At 35.5% G+C, this 18,148-nt stretch overlaps 3 long non-coding RNA genes across 4 annotated transcripts in view; 2 read left to right on the top strand and 1 right to left on the bottom strand.

Annotated features, from left to right (window-relative positions):
* Window positions 1-208: 208 nt before the first annotated feature.
* On the bottom strand, window positions 209-3,528 carry LOC108498202. The gene is made up of 3 exons (XR_001875106.1): window positions 3,238-3,528; window positions 2,170-2,265; window positions 209-318 (listed from the first exon to the last, which is right to left on the bottom strand). It is a non-coding gene; the product is annotated as an uncharacterized LOC108498202 (long non-coding RNA).
* A 112-nt stretch (window positions 3,529-3,640) lies between these two features.
* Window positions 3,641-13,726, top strand: LOC108498203. Its single transcript, XR_001875107.1, has 3 exons — window positions 3,641-3,670; window positions 7,456-7,558; window positions 13,640-13,726. It is a non-coding gene; the product is annotated as an uncharacterized LOC108498203 (long non-coding RNA).
* Window positions 13,727-13,914: 188 nt separating this feature from the next.
* The window catches only part of LOC108498241, an 88,934-nt gene continuing 84,700 nt past the window's right edge, over window positions 13,915-18,148 (top strand). For both annotated transcript variants that reach the window (XR_001875120.1, XR_001875121.1), the window contains exon 1: window positions 13,915-14,025. This is a non-coding gene — a long non-coding RNA (uncharacterized LOC108498241). The remainder of the gene's footprint in view (window positions 14,026-18,148) is intronic.

Below are 18,148 nucleotides of genomic sequence, written 5' to 3' on the forward strand. Positions count from 1 at the left end.
TCTTCCCAAACCTTCCCTTCCCAAACCTTTCCAAACCTTCCCAAACCTTCCCAAACCTTCCCTTCCCAAATCTTCCCAAACCTTCCCTTCCCAAACCTTCCATTCCCTTCCCCTTTCCCACTATCAGGTTGGTAAGAGTGGTACAGCACAACTGGTAGTGTGTTATTCCTACCAGTACATTTATTGAAGAACTTCTACCAAGTTCAAGAGCAGCAGAAAATTTGTCTGTGGGTGATTAGATGTACTGTTGGAATGTTGTGGTTTTTTGGTTCTTTTTTTGTTTGTTTGTTTTTCTTTTTAAACTGCGCCTTCTCTCTCCTGTGGAAGATAATGTGAAGCAAGTTCTGGGTAGATGGATCATGAAAGTATAATAAAATTTTCACTTTTTCTGTCTATCAGGAAAGAGTAATACTTTGGGAGCTTTAAAATTGTCATAAAAACATCATCCTGAAGAACTGAATCTCAGTGCTTAATGCTATTTCTCTAATGGCATTTCACCTTTCATTTCTATTTAACTGAAAGCATTTGCTTTGGTAAAACAAACTGTGATACTGATGAACACTGACATTTGCTAACACTATCAAGTAGTAAAACAAAGGCTGAGAAGACAATAGACCCAACAGGAGACTACCCACAGATTAGAAGAGAAAGAATACCATCAGCTCTTAATTGCCAATTCAGCCTACTAATCTTGGATTAAAAAATAAAAGCGAAGATCAATTTATTATTATTTTCTTTTGAATTTGGCATCTCTGGCCAAAAAAGGAGCCAGAAGAAGAGTGGCAGAAGTAGCTTGGGAATTTTAAGACAGAGAGAATACATGGTCAAGCGATAGGGAACAACAGCAAGAAAGACAGCTCAATTTTAAGAAGTCCTCAACACATTACAGCTTTAAACCCTGGACTGTGCTGTAAAATCAGTCATAAGTAAACTAAAAATTTTAAATTGAAAAATAAAACCCAGAATATATGGGGAAGAAAAGAATAATTTCTGTACAATTAAAATACTGCAGTCATTTTTTCCTGATCTATGCTGAGTCCTTATTTTTTCATCTGTTAACAAAAGGGGAGTAGAACAGCTGTGTAAAAAATTTGACAGCAGCTATTAAGTATAGAGCACATATGACTCTTCCAGGTCTTAAGTTTGTTTTGTATTCATAAATGTCAATTTCAGCATTTTTTTAATTGAAGTTAAAAATATGGTTTCTGCATATTACTTTATACGAAAACTGTTTTGAGCAACTAATTGATATTAACTATATTCACCATAATAGATATGTACACCAAAAGTCTGTATGTACCCATGTGTGCACAAATACAATGGAAACAGAATGCATTTATGTGGAAAGAAATATTTTCTTTGAAATGTCAGTGGCTTTTTTTAATGCACAAGATTGTATGAAAAACTCATGTGTCAAGAACTTAAAAAAAAAAACAAACTCATCAAAAAACCCAGAAAAGAATAAAAGGAGACATCCAAAAGAAAGTCTTAGAGATAAAAATATCTGTTTTAGAGAGCCCCCAAAAAAATATTTGGTGTATTTTAAGTTTCCATTCTTCTTCTAGCTTCTTAAACTCAGCTCTCAATTTTCTATATTATGATGTTATGCTCTAGAGATAAAGTGAATCTCTGTTTAAGGAGGGATGCATTTAAGTTTTATCCTTATATTGAATTCTAGGTTATTTCATAAAAAAAAGTATTTAGCATGATTGTAAGATTGCTGCAAAAGGAAATAGAAATAAATATGTAAACTCAAACATTTTCCCTAGCACTTCATTTGAAGGAAGTTTAGCTGGGAACAGTCTGAAAAACTAACAGGAGGAAACATTTTAACCTGAAATGAAACTTTATTGCTGTAGAGATATTGTGTGAAGATGCAGTGTAGATGACTAAACTAGATTATGTTGAGCTACAGATATCACAAGGAAGAGCATGTGGGAGAAAGGACACAAAAAGAGAAAGCAGAGATAATAAACATCAAGAAACAAAGAAGCTGTGCAGTTATAAGTGTGAAGACAAGAAATCTGTGTATGAGATGGAGAGGTGAGAAAAAACCTGGAAAGACAAAGGACCAATTGACCCATATCTTGAAGTCCCCAGTTCCCTTTAACACCAGTGGAGAGAGGGGGTGTCATTCTCTGTGTGAGGGACACCATTTACTGAACTTACTGCTGTCTCATGTGAAATGGCAGCTACTTCTCTCTGCTGACTGTTGGGAGATGATGAGTAATGCATACCTCAGAACACTGAAAAGTGATGCATAGCCTGTTAACCAGAGCCAATGAATGGCATGAAATCCACTTGTGTAGGAAACATGGATACTGATTTTGCCATATATTATTTCAAAATATACATTCTTTATTATTCAGATGGTAAATAATCATGGAAGAAGTCAGAAAAATACATATTATGTAAGCCATCTCACGTGAACCTTTGGAAGACTTTTACATCAAATATGTTCATCTGTGGTTTTTCTTCAATGTGCTCTGAATGCAGATGCTAGGGAGTAATTATTTAATTAAGAATACTAGTGATCTTTTTCAGCAAAAGATAAAAGTGCACTTCTAGTCTAATGATCTTGAGTATTTTGAAAACCAGCGTATTACACTGATTGTTGCACGATTTCAACTTTTTGATCAGTTAAACTTAACAGTTAATTACATTTAATCAGATGGCACTAGTACAGTATGTTCTTTTCTTTATTCTTTTGTCTTTTATTTTCATCTGTTCTTTCTGCCATAAAGAGGAAGCAATTGTCTAGTTGCAACAGTATTCCCATTAGGATTGGACTGGGATCCCAGTGGTCTCTTGCAATAATTTACAATTAAGCCTTCAGGATTCAATGCATTAACACACTGGACATCATAAAGAATTCACATGCATATGCCCTAACACAGTCTGATCTCTTTGTGACAATGGACAGACTGAAGCGAAATACAATTCCTTCTTGGAACAGTGTTTCTCTGAATCTCCTTCACCTCATGCCCTAGTCATTCTTTATTGAAAACAAAACCAGTATTTCATAGAGGACAAGCATTTTTATGTAATTAGTGGTGCTCACCATTTCAGTATACTATATAATTTGCAATGCTAGCTAAAATGTGTGCTTGCATAAGCAGTGCTCACATATAGAGGTATTTACACCTTCAAGTTCTGCTAAGGCACTCAAGAACATAGTTCTTTCAAACAAAAGGAGTACAAGTTACTGTAAGAAAGATTATTATATCAAATTTGTACCTTATTTATACATTCAGGCTGCAATGTTGTAACAGAAGAATTCCCATTATATTTCAATTTGTACCTCAGTCACTTTCACAGTCACAAAGCTTCCGTGATTTCAATTTCCAGTGAAAATCCTATAATTTCCAACACATAAACAAGCCTTTAATGTGTAGAAGGTCTTCTCCCTCTCATGATTATAAATTCATATGTTCTGAATGTTGATTTGGTCTAATATTTTCCATTGTAATATACTTGTGCGTTTTGGAAAATGAGTGGAAGTCATTTGGGTTAAGTAAACCACAGCCTTTTTTCCTGTTGTTTTGCTTCTGTTCTCATATCCAAGGAGCAGTAGTGCACATGTCATAATGGAGTGGGGAGACCTTGAAGAGCTGTGCTATTAAACAGTGCATTAAGCAAAGCCTCTTCAGACAGTCCATTCCGAGAAGAGGTCTGCTCCATACAAACAAAGCTCTTGAGATGCACTTTGTTGTGTTCTTACCATTCAGAAAAGCACTATTATCCTGTGCCTGTGACTCTGTGCACAATATTTCAATTGGTTCCATTTCATTGGTTTTACAGGGAACAATAAAAGAGGCCTCTTGTTCCCAGCCATCCAGCATGAGAATAGACCATGCTGAATCTCTATCATCAAGCATTTAAAAGCCTTGTAAAATATTTAATGTAGTCATTACTTTTAGAAGTCACAGACAAACAACCTTGTTCCATGAAATCAAAATATTTTTTTTAATTACAGCAGTACTGGTCATTTATTACAAACCTAAACAGAAGTTTTTAGGAATTAGTGCTCTTAAAATTACATATAAAACAGTAGAGGAAAATCTCTGATGTTTTCTCAAAGTCATTTGTGTTGCAAGCATAAGCTGCTGCTTTCTGACCAATATGAGAAATTAGGAAAATAAGTTCCTTAATCTCTTTTCAAGGAAAGCTGTCTTAACAATATGGAAAAAACTCTCTGCTGTAATGTTAACACTCTCACTACTTTCAGTTGTAATTAGAAAAGCCAATTATTCTCATTAGTGTGATGCAAAATAATAGAAGAGTGGTTTTATTTTATAATTCCAGTGCTTTTCAGATTTCCTTATGGTCCTTAGGTTGAAAATCCCCAGGTATGTAGCATTAAGTTTGGAAAGACATGTCAAAAGTAAGCTCAGGTGATGAGGTCTGCTTTTGGTACTCAAAATGTCCTCAGTGCAATGTGGGGTGCATCTGGACAAGCATGCATTTACAGCCTGGGGTGACGGGGTAAGACTGACCTCTACAGTGCTGGCTGATCTGCTTCCTCCCACAGCTGGAAGCTGACATTTTTCAGCGGCCTTCCTGCCGGACACATGGCTCTCTCTCAGCATGCAGAGGCACTGGAACTGCTTAAGACCCACATGCTGCTCAAAAGACACTTGTTGACTATCTTGCTTCAATGATTATCTATATTTAGCTTCAGATGTAACAGGTCCAGTCAGGAGGAAAGCTCTCTGTCTTGCTTTTGTTTTATAGACTTTTCTGCTTTTTAATGGGCAAAGGAAGTATGTTTTTAAGAGCAACAACCCTCTTTAAAAAAAAAGCAAAAATAAAAAAAAAAGAAAAGAAAAAGGCAAGAAAGCAACATGTGCTGTGCCTTCTTCCGTCCTCACAGTATTATCTCTCTAAACTGCTACACATTAGAACAGGTTTCCAGGGGTATGTAGGATTGTTTTATTTAGTCATTAGTATTATTGTCAATGCTTTTAAATTATGGAACATAAATATCAAATAGATCAAATAGATCATACTGTTACAGAACACAATTACTTTTGGCTCTCAACAAAAGTGCAGCCTGGGCTGTTTTCACTGAGGTCTGCTAAGTGCAGTATCTAAGTTAAATGCCTGAACTTTTTGTAATTATAGAACTGAAACAATTTTTTTATATATATATCTTTGTGGTTATTAGCATTGAGAAAATCTCAGCCATTTAGGAGTTTAGCTTGAACACAGATTCAAAATACCTACAGTAAGTTTGATTTTATTTTGCGAAGATCTTATTTTTCAATTCATTTCTGATCTTAAACTGCTCTGTAAAAATCCCAATCAGTAAACACCACACCTGTCTCTGACAAGTCCAGTCATGTTGAAACTGTTCCAATGTCCTGAGTTCTTGTCAAGCATCCAGTGACAAGGCTAAGGGAGGTATGAGATATTGGGAAATATATTGTTTGAGGAGCAGGATTCTGTTTTGGCCTTAATTTTGTTCTGCCATAGCCATCTTCTGACAGCACAAAGTGGTTAACCTGTCATTTTTTTTCAACTTCAATTAATGCCAACAGTATGTGATTCTTTAGAGATCTGGCAAAAGGCTGTATTTTAATTTGTCAAGTAAAAATGTTTTTATTATATGGGTAGGTGATCAGGGTTAATTACTAGTAGTAGCTGAACAAGTTATGTCAGAAATATATATGGTGTTTATAAGAGGTGTGTGTGTACCTCTTTAGACATTATCCCTCACACAGGGAGGTGTGAGCACAGGTCTTACATGAAGAGTGCTATTCTGGACCACCACTTCTGCAGGACAAAGTAACCTCCTGGTCCCTCCTACCAGTGACAGGGATAGTCTCTAAAGTGCTCATGTTTGTCTTCAGATTGTTCTTTCAGAGTCACAGGACTGTTTTTTGTCTATTTTTCACTGAACTTTTCTTATCAGGCAGAACCTTATGAATAAAGCAGCCTGCTTAAGCTCATCAGTGGAAAAACCAAGGGAAGGATTTATCCATCTGGATTTAGATGCATATACCCAAACTCAATATCCTCGGCTCTCTAAATTTATAGTCCAGAGATGAGATGGAAAAAAAGAATAAATTTTTGAGGTGGAGTTCTCCTCCAATCTAGTTGACAAGGATTATCCTCTAAGTATGTCCATTTGTTCCCTGACTGTAGAGGAAGCCTTGGGTGACTGTGTATTCTCTTCCCATGCAACAGAATCATTGCTGATGCTGATTTTGGAAACACAGGGACATAGTTTATATGAAAAATACTGCTGACAGGGATACTCTTACACAGAGAACTTAAGGAACTAAAATCCTGATTACTCCTTTTACGGTGACTTTTCTCACTCGTTGGTTACACATCCCACCATCTCAATTTCCCCTCTCCCTGCCTCCCCAAAAAACACAAGTAAAAGAAAAGCCCCTAACAGGAAAAGAAAGTAACTCAGTGAATTTTGTGCAATGTTACAATACTGATAGAATTAAAAAAAAAAAATAAATCTTGAGTATGTTAAAAATAAACTTTTCTTTCCTCATGGAAAGATTATACCCTTAGACATCTCCATTTTCAGCTGTTATGGTATAGGAATAAATAAACTCAGCTTAAGTTTTCAAGTGAATAAGGCATCTGTAAGTGGCCTTTTGTGACTCTGGAAGGACTAATCCTGAAGATAGTCAAAACTGGAGATAGGTCCTCAAAACAAAATGGGGTTTACTCTTAATTGAAAAGTAATGAAAAGTAATGAGTTTCAGAGTTTTCAATGTATGTCCATACCTATCTATATGCATAATTTAGTTGATTCCATGTAGAAAGATCTATTCTGACTTGAAAAATATTCTTTTCCAGTAACAAAGCCACTGGTTTTATATCATCAGTTAACTTTTGCACAAAAATGGTATATGGTGCCTCTAAACAAGACCATTTTCCCTACCTTCACTGTAGGGAGTACTTTGCATAATAATCAATCCATAACAAGTGAAGGCCATCTTGTAACTTCATTAAATACAGTGGTTGCCCAGACACTCATATCTCCCTTGGGAATAGATCTTTCCATTTTAAAAGAACAGACCAATCCTTACCTCCTTATAAAATAAAATAAAATTAAAAACATCTGACATTGTAGAGCTAGAAATAGTAAAGTGTTTTGGTGGGTTTTTTTTCCGTTTTCTTTGATGTAATAATTAGTTCCACAGTTCTAAGTACATACAAAATGAAAGTAATTCTATATAAATATTTTCTCATTTTGCAAAATAGTTGTATTTGTATAAGGATAGTAGTTATGTCTGGAATATTTCATGGCTATATTTAGTAGGTCAGAATAAGACTCAGCATGCTGATATTTCTGAAAGATTGGGGATTTGGGGGGAAAAACAAAAAAACAGTTAAAGAACTAAAATAGGTGCTATCTCTTACCTCTTATTTTGGCTTTTATACTTTCTTTGACCCACATACGATGAAAACTATTTGCTCTTCTGACAGAGGGTAGTACAGCTAGTGGAGACATGCAAAGATAGTCTCTTCTTCCTGACACAACCCAGAAGTGCTTCAAGCAGGACTTGAGATACAGCTGGAAGTAATCAAGGTGAATTGGTGGGTTTTGAATCATTCTGTGAATGCCTGAAGCAGGTCACCTTCCTTTCATGAGCTCTAAAGTGCTTAGGGCAAGCTGATACTTCTGAATTTGATGAGAGCATGGCTACATAGGTGAAAATTTGAGTGCTCAGATTAGATTTATTCAGAGAAAGCTATCATCTTTAACAGATAAAAAAAAAAAAATCAACTAAGATGTAAACTGATCCAAATAGCAGAAGAACAATTCTGGTTGTAAAAGAAAAAACAGTACTTCTTACAGAAGTAGAGTAAGCTGTAATTTAGTCAAGGTCTAATCAAAAGCTCTGGAAGTCAAGGACTTAGCATGGGCAACGAGAAATAATATCTCTGTGCTATGCTGTATATACAGTATATAAATCCTTCAGAAATATGTGAGCAATACCCGGTCCAAAGGCTTTGAACTACATCTGTATCACTCCTAGCTAGCCAGTCATTTTGTTGATCTGTCTGTCCTGTTCTTCTCATTATGTTGTCTGGTTTGTAAACTAAATTTCCAAAGTCCTGAGCAGTGATGTGTAAAGATATATATCTAAACTAAGGGATATCAGGTACAGACCAGACCAGGATGCTTTTGCTGCTTTGTGTCATGCTGGCAGCAAAAAGCAGCTGTAAATCCAACCACTGCAGAAAACTTACAGCTGCTTCTCCATGCCATAGAGACGCAAAGCAGCAACAACTCACTGATGGTTTCTTTATATAATCTCCAAATAATATTTACTATCATAAATATAATGGTTTAAGTTAATCTTTGGAATAATTCCATGGCCTCAAGAGAAAAAAAATATATAGAAATAAGACTGCTGTTTCTGTTATGACCATTTACACATGGAAATCCTGTGGAGAATGTCAAATAATAAAAAATGTTATATAGCATAGTCAGTCTCATAGCCATTTTAGGGCTGCGCTGAGACTTACAGATGAAATGAGAATGAAAATAATTATAATTTAAATGAAGTTTTATGGAGACCTCTTATGACAGAATAAAGTTACAAAGGCCAAGGGAAAGGGGAAAAGATAATAATTCTATTACTCTAGCAAATACAAACACATTTTCAATTTTGAAAAGATTTCCTTTGAAATTACACTTTATATCTTATAACTAATATCAAAATCAAAGCAAACCAAAACACAGCTTACACAGAAAAATGCAGGAAATACTTTGAAAACTTATGAAAAGGCATTTCTACTGTACTGAATTCTGTCGTATTTACCAATCATAGATGCATGTGAATGTTCTCTTTCCTCCTCTCTACATTTTAGGTAATAATTTAGATTTACATTTTGAAAACATGAACTTTCTGGCACTTCTCTTGTGGCACTTGTTATGAGTATATGGTCTCATAAATTTGTGCCCTGTAGAAGGTGGTGACTACGTTCAGATTTTAGTTACGTGTGACACCCACAAATGATTAACTCAGAAGATGGTCTTGGTTCAGAGTTATTGTTCTTCATAACTTATTTCTGATTCAGCATTGAAACCATTTCAGTACTTACATCTAAGTACTTTTATTCTTAATTTTGTGATAATAACTTAGTTATCAGAGTTTCTATTAGAAATTAGAAACATTTAGAGAATCCTTTAGAAAGAGAAAAAATATCTGTATATCTTTAGGATCTGAACCTATGTTTAAGGGTATGTACTGGGCCATTCCAGTCCTTATTTGCACCAACTTTTCCCAACTAATGACTTTAAAATGTAGTGGTATAAACGCAATTTTGGTGTAAAAGATTTACTGATCAAGTTTACCATCTCAATGCACTTATGAATTTGATATAGATATTATTTACAATTAAAACAACCAAAGCAAACAAAACAAACAAATGAAAAACAAAACAAAAGCAAAAATCACAAACCCTCCCAAATCTATAACCTTCAAAACAGTTAAAACTTGTTCTTCTTAGTTCATTTCATTAATTTCTTTTATTTATAAGAATTCATTAGATGTCTAGCCTTAGGTGCAACAATACAATTGAGAAAATCACAAATTATAACATTATCTTAAAAGAAGAAAACTGTTGTTCTCTTCAGTGGATTGTCTAAATGACCACACTTCAGCAAGGCTTGGGAACAGACACAGATGCATGAAGCAATTCCAGGAGAGAATAAAGGAGTGTGTTTCTCTGAGAAAGCTGATCTTAGACGTCCCTCAAACCTGCATTACTTGGCTCAGCTTGCCATGCCCAGTCAGTCCAAACAAAAGGATTGTGTTGAAACAGAATTAAGATACAGCTAGGACTTCTGGATATTAATCATTCCTGTAGCATGTTCACTCTTGTTCACTTTTGCTTGAAGAAAAAGTTCAGCATGGAACTGCTTTCTCTTTCACCATCCTTTATTCTTCTATTGCCCTTATTAAAAACTGCACCAAAAAGAAAAATGAGGAAGATTCTGGCAGAGGATCCAGAATGCATAACTTACATTGCCTATGCTGGGCTCCCAGGTGGGTCCGAACAACTCTGGTTCAGTTGTGGAGAGGTGTCCAGTCACCTGGGAAAACAGCAGAATGCTCAATTTCTTTGCCACCTATGAATCCAGGCTATATTGGTGAAAATTAGTGGGTGGGCCCAAGTCTCATAATTTTCTTGGTTTTACCTAAATTTAAAATCTGCTGGTCTACCAGAAGCAAGCCACACAGAAGTGTTTGATGACAATCTGCGAGATGAAACAACAGAGTTCTTTCATTCCCCTCCCCTAACATGGCAGTCACCTCTAACATTTCTTCACAAAAGAGTGCTCCAGTTGATATAATTCTGGATTACACTCAATGTGTCACAATCTGACAGCAGAAAAATATAATGACTCTTGCTATTTCTTGAACCTTTTCAAGAAAAGAAGAATGAAAAATAACATCATGGGAGTTGAGTGACCTTAACAAAGCAAACAGCAAGGTTATATTAAAATTCAAAGATGAAGAGCTACCAAATTTTCCAGAGCAGCTGCATTAATTTGTAGATATCTGATCTACAATGAAGTCTTTGCTCCTGTTGCTGTATAGAAAATACCTGGTCTAGCTACTTTTAAGTGAGCTGTAGCCCCTTCTCCAGTGTAAGAAGGCTTTAGTTTAATGAGAATGATACTTTCAAAAGAGTCAAATAAGATATATAGAGAACTAAATTCTACTTCTCCGTAATAAGAACCGTGGTGATCAAAGCAATATACCTTATAATGGCTTTTAATCCCATTCTTCCTAGTTAAACATAATAAATATTTGCAGGAACAAATCTGTAAGATTTACCTCCAAGGCTTTTTTGTCATTTCAGGGTATGAATATGTTGATGGTAAAATAACGCAATTCTTTGCCAGTGGATAAATATGTGTAAGTTAATTGTGTTCCTATACCTGGTGCATACATTGAAAGTGGTTAGCTTCATCAATTTTTTTTGCATCTTCAATGTCTTATTTATATTGGAGTTTCCTTAAGAATATGGCAATACTAGTGGTTAGGGAAAATTAAAAAAAAAAAGGTAATGAAAAAAGACAATTGTTTAATAAAGATATTCAAAATGCAAATATAGTTGAAGTTATTGAAATACAGTTGGGCAGTATAAAAATAATCCACATTAACATCCATCTGTCAATGATAAAAATGCCTGAATAATCATTCCCTGGGCTCAGTTTCATAATGTGTAATAATTAACACAAAAGAACATTAAAACAAACACAATTTTGTTGCACTTATTAGCAGAAGGTCAGTGTGTATTCTCAGGAGTTATAACATTAGTTTATCCATATCCATGATGTCTCTCCCTGAGAAAAAAAAAATCTCTTCTGTAAACACTTACAAACAAAGGACTCAGATCCTATTTTTAAATGTGTTTTAAATAAGCTAAAACTAAGATCTCAGATAATTAAGGCCCACTTAAATGATAGTCCACTTAATACTCTGTCTGCAGAAGTTCACAATGTATCATTAATATTTCTACAAGTTTTTATATTGCCATCTTTAGGTGGTTGAATATTTTACTGTACTCCTGACAAATTTTAAGAAATATTCTCTGATATTTGCATATGGAAAATGTGGATGATGGATTTTGTGAACAATTTAGATAATTATTTAATACAACCTTGAATGTTCCTCATACTTCTAGTCAGAAACATGATTAAGGCTTGGCAATGGACAAAATCACAACAACAAATGCTCAACTGCATTAAAAAGTAATATTAGGTAGTAGAATTACTGAAGAAAGCATGTCTTAAAGTAAGTGTTGATGATAATGAAAACCAACTTTCATATGAGTAAATCCGACATCACTATATGGTTGACAAACATCACTAAAATTATATGTCTTGTTATAGATGTTAATATGATTTGAGATACATACATGGTTTTAAATTAATTATAATAGAAAATATTTTAAAGGCTTTAAAAACAAGACCATTACTGTTTGTAATTATAAGTCATAATAGCTTCCAATGAGGATGAAGCTTATTATCAAAGGCTAAATAAGTGTAATCTATTATTAATGTGAATAACTGTAAGTGAGCTTAGAAATGTTAGAAATCTAATTTGCTCAGGTTTTATGTGGTTGTCAAATGGTTATGTAACATATTAAAGCTGCTACAGTTATATGCTGGCCTGCTTCCTGCATCCATCCTGAATTTCTATTTTTCAACAATAACAATAACTTTTTTTCCTACCAAAGAGCTTTTTCTCCCTGTAGTGTGCCAATACTACCTTACCTGTCTAAAGGAATCGGTAAAATTTTATTGTCTATGACATACTGCATATGGCTTGGGGCTAAAACGTTGAAGTACTGCAGAAACAAGCCTGTTAGAGAGAAGAATCCTGAGAATGACAAGATATTTGTCTGAATTCATTAGATCACTGTAAATAAACAGCAAGGGTGAATTACAGAGCTATCACATTTCTGCAGTAATAGGATGGACTACTGAATTCAGAAAGTTGATTTTTTATTATTATTATTTGTTTGTTTGTTTTAATGAACAGAACACTCATAAAATGCAATTCCAGAAGTAAAGTTAAATGTAGCTGCCTCATTTTTTTCAATTCAAGGGATACCCTCAAGGTTAGTAGTATGAACACCCTCAAGGTTAGTAGTATGAAATGCTGATAACTCTTATGTGTATTTTCACAGTTCATGCAGAGAGCAATCCAACAACAGAATCTTTAGGAACAGGATATCTAAGGCACTGAAGTTGTTACAGTATGATGAGTTGCATGAGGGTGTTTTTTATAATAGCCTTCAATGGAGTTGTAGATTGGAACATAATAGCTTGTGCTAGAAAAAGGCATAAAATAGAACAATTCTCTGAAAGAGTCTTGTACTTTCTGTGTTGGCTAATTTGTCACCATTACTTCCCTTTATCGATGGTGAGGATAGATTTTTTTTCCTTGTCGTTTAAGTGTTCGAAAAAAATGAGGTCCCAAGGGAATTCATCAGGTCAGAATGGAGCAAAAGGAATATGTGATAGTTGATGTCTTTATAACCCCAAGCTTCTGAAATCTAATTTAATCTCTCTTATTTTATTTATCAAAGCAGATGATTTTAGTAAAAAATGCACCCAATTACCAATGTAGGTAGGTGAGTGGGATCACAGTCATAAAATCCCTCTGAAGCTAGGACCTCTAAATGAAGGTGCAGCAACATGATGCTGTCTTGTTCCAGTTGAATACTGTGCATAAAATGTTAGACAAGCACAGTCAGCACTTTCAAGTCTGTGCTCTATTGTGTTAATGAAAATTTGGTTTGTTATGTTCCAGTCTTCAACAGCTCTCCATATCTTTCTAACTGAAAGTTCATTCTTTGTTCAATTCACCACAGATGTATGCCTGAATGGTAACACCATTTTAATTTCTTCTTCCTGTGACAGTCTGTAATACTTCAGCAAGGATGTAGCGGCTGGGATGAGGGACTGGGTCCCTTGCCCAGAGTAGAGCATGCCTTTCAACATGAACAGATGCTCCTCAATTGGCAGTGGTGGCAGGCACATATCCCCCTTCCACAGGAACGCCTTGGCTCTTGTAGAAGCAGTTGTATCTTTTCAGCCACCCCGCAAAACAGCTGTTTCTTTCTGGTTTTCCCTTAACAGCTTTCCTACAGGGCTTGGCATGTTGCTGAGTAGGAAGGTGAGGCAGCAAAACAGGAAGGACCAAGGCATGGCTGCTGGAGCCAAGCACATCAGGTTCCCTGTGGGTGCTGAGAGTAATAAAGAAAGTGGAGGCACTTGCAGCTGTCCCACTCCCTTCTCATCATTCTTCCAGTCACATCAGATGGTTAAATAATTATCTTCTGGTCTTACTTTTTTTTCTCTCTCTACAAGACCAATCCCATGGGTAAAGTTCAGCACATACTTTCAGGCAGAAACATCTCCTATGACAATAGCTACAACTATGCTACAGGGCCCAGAACACGCTGCTGTTGTTCATTTCATTGGCAGAATAAAATTGAAAGCAGTTTAGTCCTAGATCCACAAAGGTATGTAAATACCTGATACCTGCTTAATTTGTTTGAAATTAGGTACATAAGTGCCTTTTGGAGACCGAACCTAGTACTTGCTTTTTTCTAAGTATTTATGATTTTCTGTAATTGCACTATGGGAAAAATAGAGTTTCAAGATCTTCAGACATCAGAATGAGATATTTTGTGGTTGGCTTTGAATGCTGATATGTTAACCTAATGTAAGGACTCTCATCCATATGATTAGGAATTCAGAGGTTTATTTGATATCTCTATACTCTGAATATACACAGTATAATCACAGAGTAAACTAAATAAAACCCTTAACTGCCAATTTACTGGTAAGTCTTTATTACCATAAATTGATTAATGTTTATATTTTATTTGAAGTTTTGGCTCTTACTATTAAATTAGCTGTGGATGGTTTAAAGTTCTGATTAGCTCAATGAAAAATTATATTACTGTAGAAATGTTAGTCAGTCTTGCCTTAGAAATCTGGAAAGGGAAACATTTATATGATTTTGATATGTGACCTTAATAACTAAACAGATCACCAATGAACTGCTGAGATAAGCTAAACAGGATCAGACAAATGTTTTAAGAACAGCATATTTTTATTCAATTAGGTCTTCACATCTTGGAGACAATCAGTTGCTCAGTTTTTGATTGTTTTAATTATTTCACAAAAGACACTGATTCTTACTGTTAAATAACTAAAGGTTCAGGTTTTAACTGATTCTGTTTAATCACATGGCTGCAGAGGAGACCAGTGTTATGATAATTAATGGCAATATGGTAAATAAATTGGTAATATAAGACTAGTGCAACACTAGTTTCTTTAAAATAATCTTCCTCCAGTTGCTATGATTGAAGATTTCATATACTTCTCAAAAAAGAAAAAGAGTGGGAGAGAAACCACTTGGGTCTTTTTTCAGGCTACCTTCTTCTCACTCTAATGCCTCCTATCTGCACACTGATCAGAATGGAAGATGGATTGATCTTGAGATGATTCTCTTTGTTCTCTATTTCTCCAATTTTAGCAACACCTAAGGCTCAACCAAACTTGGTACATACCATTATTTAGGGATATCAGTTACAGGATTGAGACATTTCTGTGTAAATCTGAACCTGTCACTGCTGCTTGGAAGTTGTTACTTTGAAGAGATTCCTAATGTAGGCTTTAGAATTAACACACAGAAAATCAGAATTAATCAAGGATTCTCCCTGTAATTTAAGATGCTGTGTATACAAAAAGACTGAGACTCAAAACTTGGGTAGATCACCCAAGAAATGTGAAGTTTTCTGTGGCTGTGGCATGTGGTAGCATACAAATTCAATATTCTGTTGACCCGTTTGGAGTAACCCTCTACCCCTTTTTTAATTGTAATTGCAGTAGGCTGAATGTGGTTCTCCAGTTATCCTTTTCCTGTCTTTTGTTCCAATTTGCATATGTAGACATATACATGCCAGTCAAGAATGCATAAGGAGTTTCATCAGCATGAAACTTTTTCACTCCCAGGTAAACTGGGCAGTGAGGCACTGGAAATAACTTTTGCCTTTTAGGTGTGTGGTAAAAAGCATGTTTAACTTCAGGTGACTTTGGGAAAAAGACCAATAATTGCATTTCAGTGTGCATTTGGCCCAAACCCAGGCATATCAATTAGTAAACAGAGAGCAGCCATTCTTCTCAACATAGACTTTTCTACTTTCAGCAGTTGAAGAAAGACACTGAAAGAGCATGTCCTTTTTTTTGACTCCATTGATTGGGCTATTTTGAATGCATCATGTCCTAATTACTTAATTTGATAGATTAGGTAAATAGATGAATGTGCTGATATTCATGAAGTCAATTTGGAAAACGGCTAAGTATGATACTTAGTAATCAACTATGGTTTAACTTGCTCACTTATGCTGACAAGGGTATGATGGGAAGTAAAAACTGAGTGGACAAGACCTATTTGAATGTGATTATGGGTTTTCCAGGTCTTTTCTGGAAAAAGAGAGTCCCTTTTCACATATGTAAATACGAAGCAGTGGCAAACTGTTGGAATAACACTGGACTGGCCTAATGAGGTACAGAATCCAAGGACAAAAGTTTGAAGTGCTTGGGTGGACTTGGAGCTGATGATGCCATGTGATTACAGGTTCTGTGGTTCTCAGAACCCTAACCTTAAGCAGAATAGAATATTAGTGCTGCACCTGAGGCCCCCATCACCATGGGTGGCCTAGATTAGAAAAATGTTGATGCAGTCATGTTGGCACCCTGCCACGATCCTTTTGGCATGCCTTTTCTAGTACCAGTGTCCCTGGAGCTGTAAGCTCTGTGGCTCTCTGAACCCTAACCCTGACCCTAATGTGACTGTGGTGCTGCAGTTGATTTCCTAATCTCCATGGGTGTCTCAGATTTGAAAGGTAAGGAGGCAGCAGTATTGGTGCCCTGAAATAACACACTAAGCATGCATTTTCTACCCCAGTGTCCCTGGGACTGTGGGCTTTCTGGCAGTTGGAACCATATCCCTAACCATAAATAAGTCTGGACACTGTGCACAAGTTCCCTTATCACCATGTGATTAGAAAGAGATGTGAGTGCAGCAATGTTGGTGTTCTTCCATGATCCCTTTTGCAGTATTCCAGCTCCAGTGGCCCTCTGGGGGTAACAGGCTCTGTGACCCTCTGAATCCTAATCCTAACCCTAACCGAATCCTGTAGCTGCGGTTGAGTTCTCTGTCTCTGTGGGTGTGGGTTAGGATGTGATGGTGTATGTGGGTGCCCAACAGGCTTGTTCTAGTAGAAAACCTGATATATATTTTTAACATTAGTTTTCAAAGAACCAAATGGAGAAGCACGTGTCCTTGACCCAATTTGTGTTTTCCTCCTCAAATAAACCCATAAAGTACATAAATGTAATTTCTGATCACATTCTACTAATATATTCAATAATGTGATTTTCCTCTCTTTCAAAAGAGTAATTATGTACAACAGTTAGCATTTTGAGACGTGACTCATTTAAACACATACAGATACTGTTCTGCATTGTTGGAGCTCAGTGAATATTTTGGAAGCACAAGAATGCTTTTTGATATTCTTTCTTTCTGTAAATGCCAAATATACAGAATAATACCAGTGTCCATACTGGAAGACAGTCTTAAGCTCAATAAAATTTATTCTTCATAATATGACTTCCAATGTGTTAGAAAAAATTAAGGTGCAAAATATCCTCTTGTTCCGAGTTCATTGGATTACGATGAAGTGTAAAGCTCTATTTAATTATGAGTTACTCATGAGCTAAGCTATTTAAATTGAACTGATTTAGATCAGGAAATGCTAGTGAGCTAGTGAACTGAAACAAAACAAAAATAGTAAATTGCAGAAAACCACAAAACCCCCCAAAAAAAACAAACCCCATAGATGTGGGCACCATGGTGGCTGAGCTGATCTTTTCTTCTGGCCAGAAAAACTCTATAATAATGTCTACACAAAGTTAGGGCTGGTCTTGGGGTCTTCCCATAGGACAGATCACAATGTGCAAGCACAGCCGTAGACGTGCTGTGAATGTATTTAACTAAAAGTGTTAGATGCTGTAAATCTCTGTGTCCTGTAGGAAAGAAAATGCAAAGCACGCCAAGGAAATACCAGGGGAATGAAAAGTGAAATGAAAATTCTGGAGAACTTGTAGTGGTTCATGAAATCAACTTTTTAGACTTTTAAACAAAGATAGAACATGAGCCATCTGTATTGTTTTATGAATATTTAAAACTTATCACTTAGCAGTCAACATTTTTGCTCACAATATGATGAAAATTCATCTGCAATATTTGATAGTATTGTTCATATTGAAGATCTGGTCCATCTATTTTTTTGCTGATAAAAATCAGAATTTCAAAAATTAATTTAAAAAATCAATATTACATTCTAAAGCTGTCTGTCTTCTGAATTTTATCTTAAATTTTCAAAGGCCTTGTCATACATCAGATTTTGCAGCTTTAAGCTTATACTCACTTCCCTTCTTCTTCCCCTTTTTTGGGTCATCATTTATTTTAATATCTTTTTGGCAGAGGTTTAAAATTTCAATATTGTCACATTCAAGTATATTACACTTCATTGCTAGATATAAATAAATTATATAGTAATTGTCTTTTTT

The sequence above is a fragment of the Lepidothrix coronata genome, unplaced genomic scaffold (genome assembly GCF_001604755.1).
Source record: "Lepidothrix coronata isolate B3197 unplaced genomic scaffold, Lepidothrix_coronata-1.0 Scaffold57, whole genome shotgun sequence".
Lineage (NCBI taxonomy): Eukaryota > Metazoa > Chordata > Aves > Passeriformes > Pipridae > Lepidothrix > Lepidothrix coronata.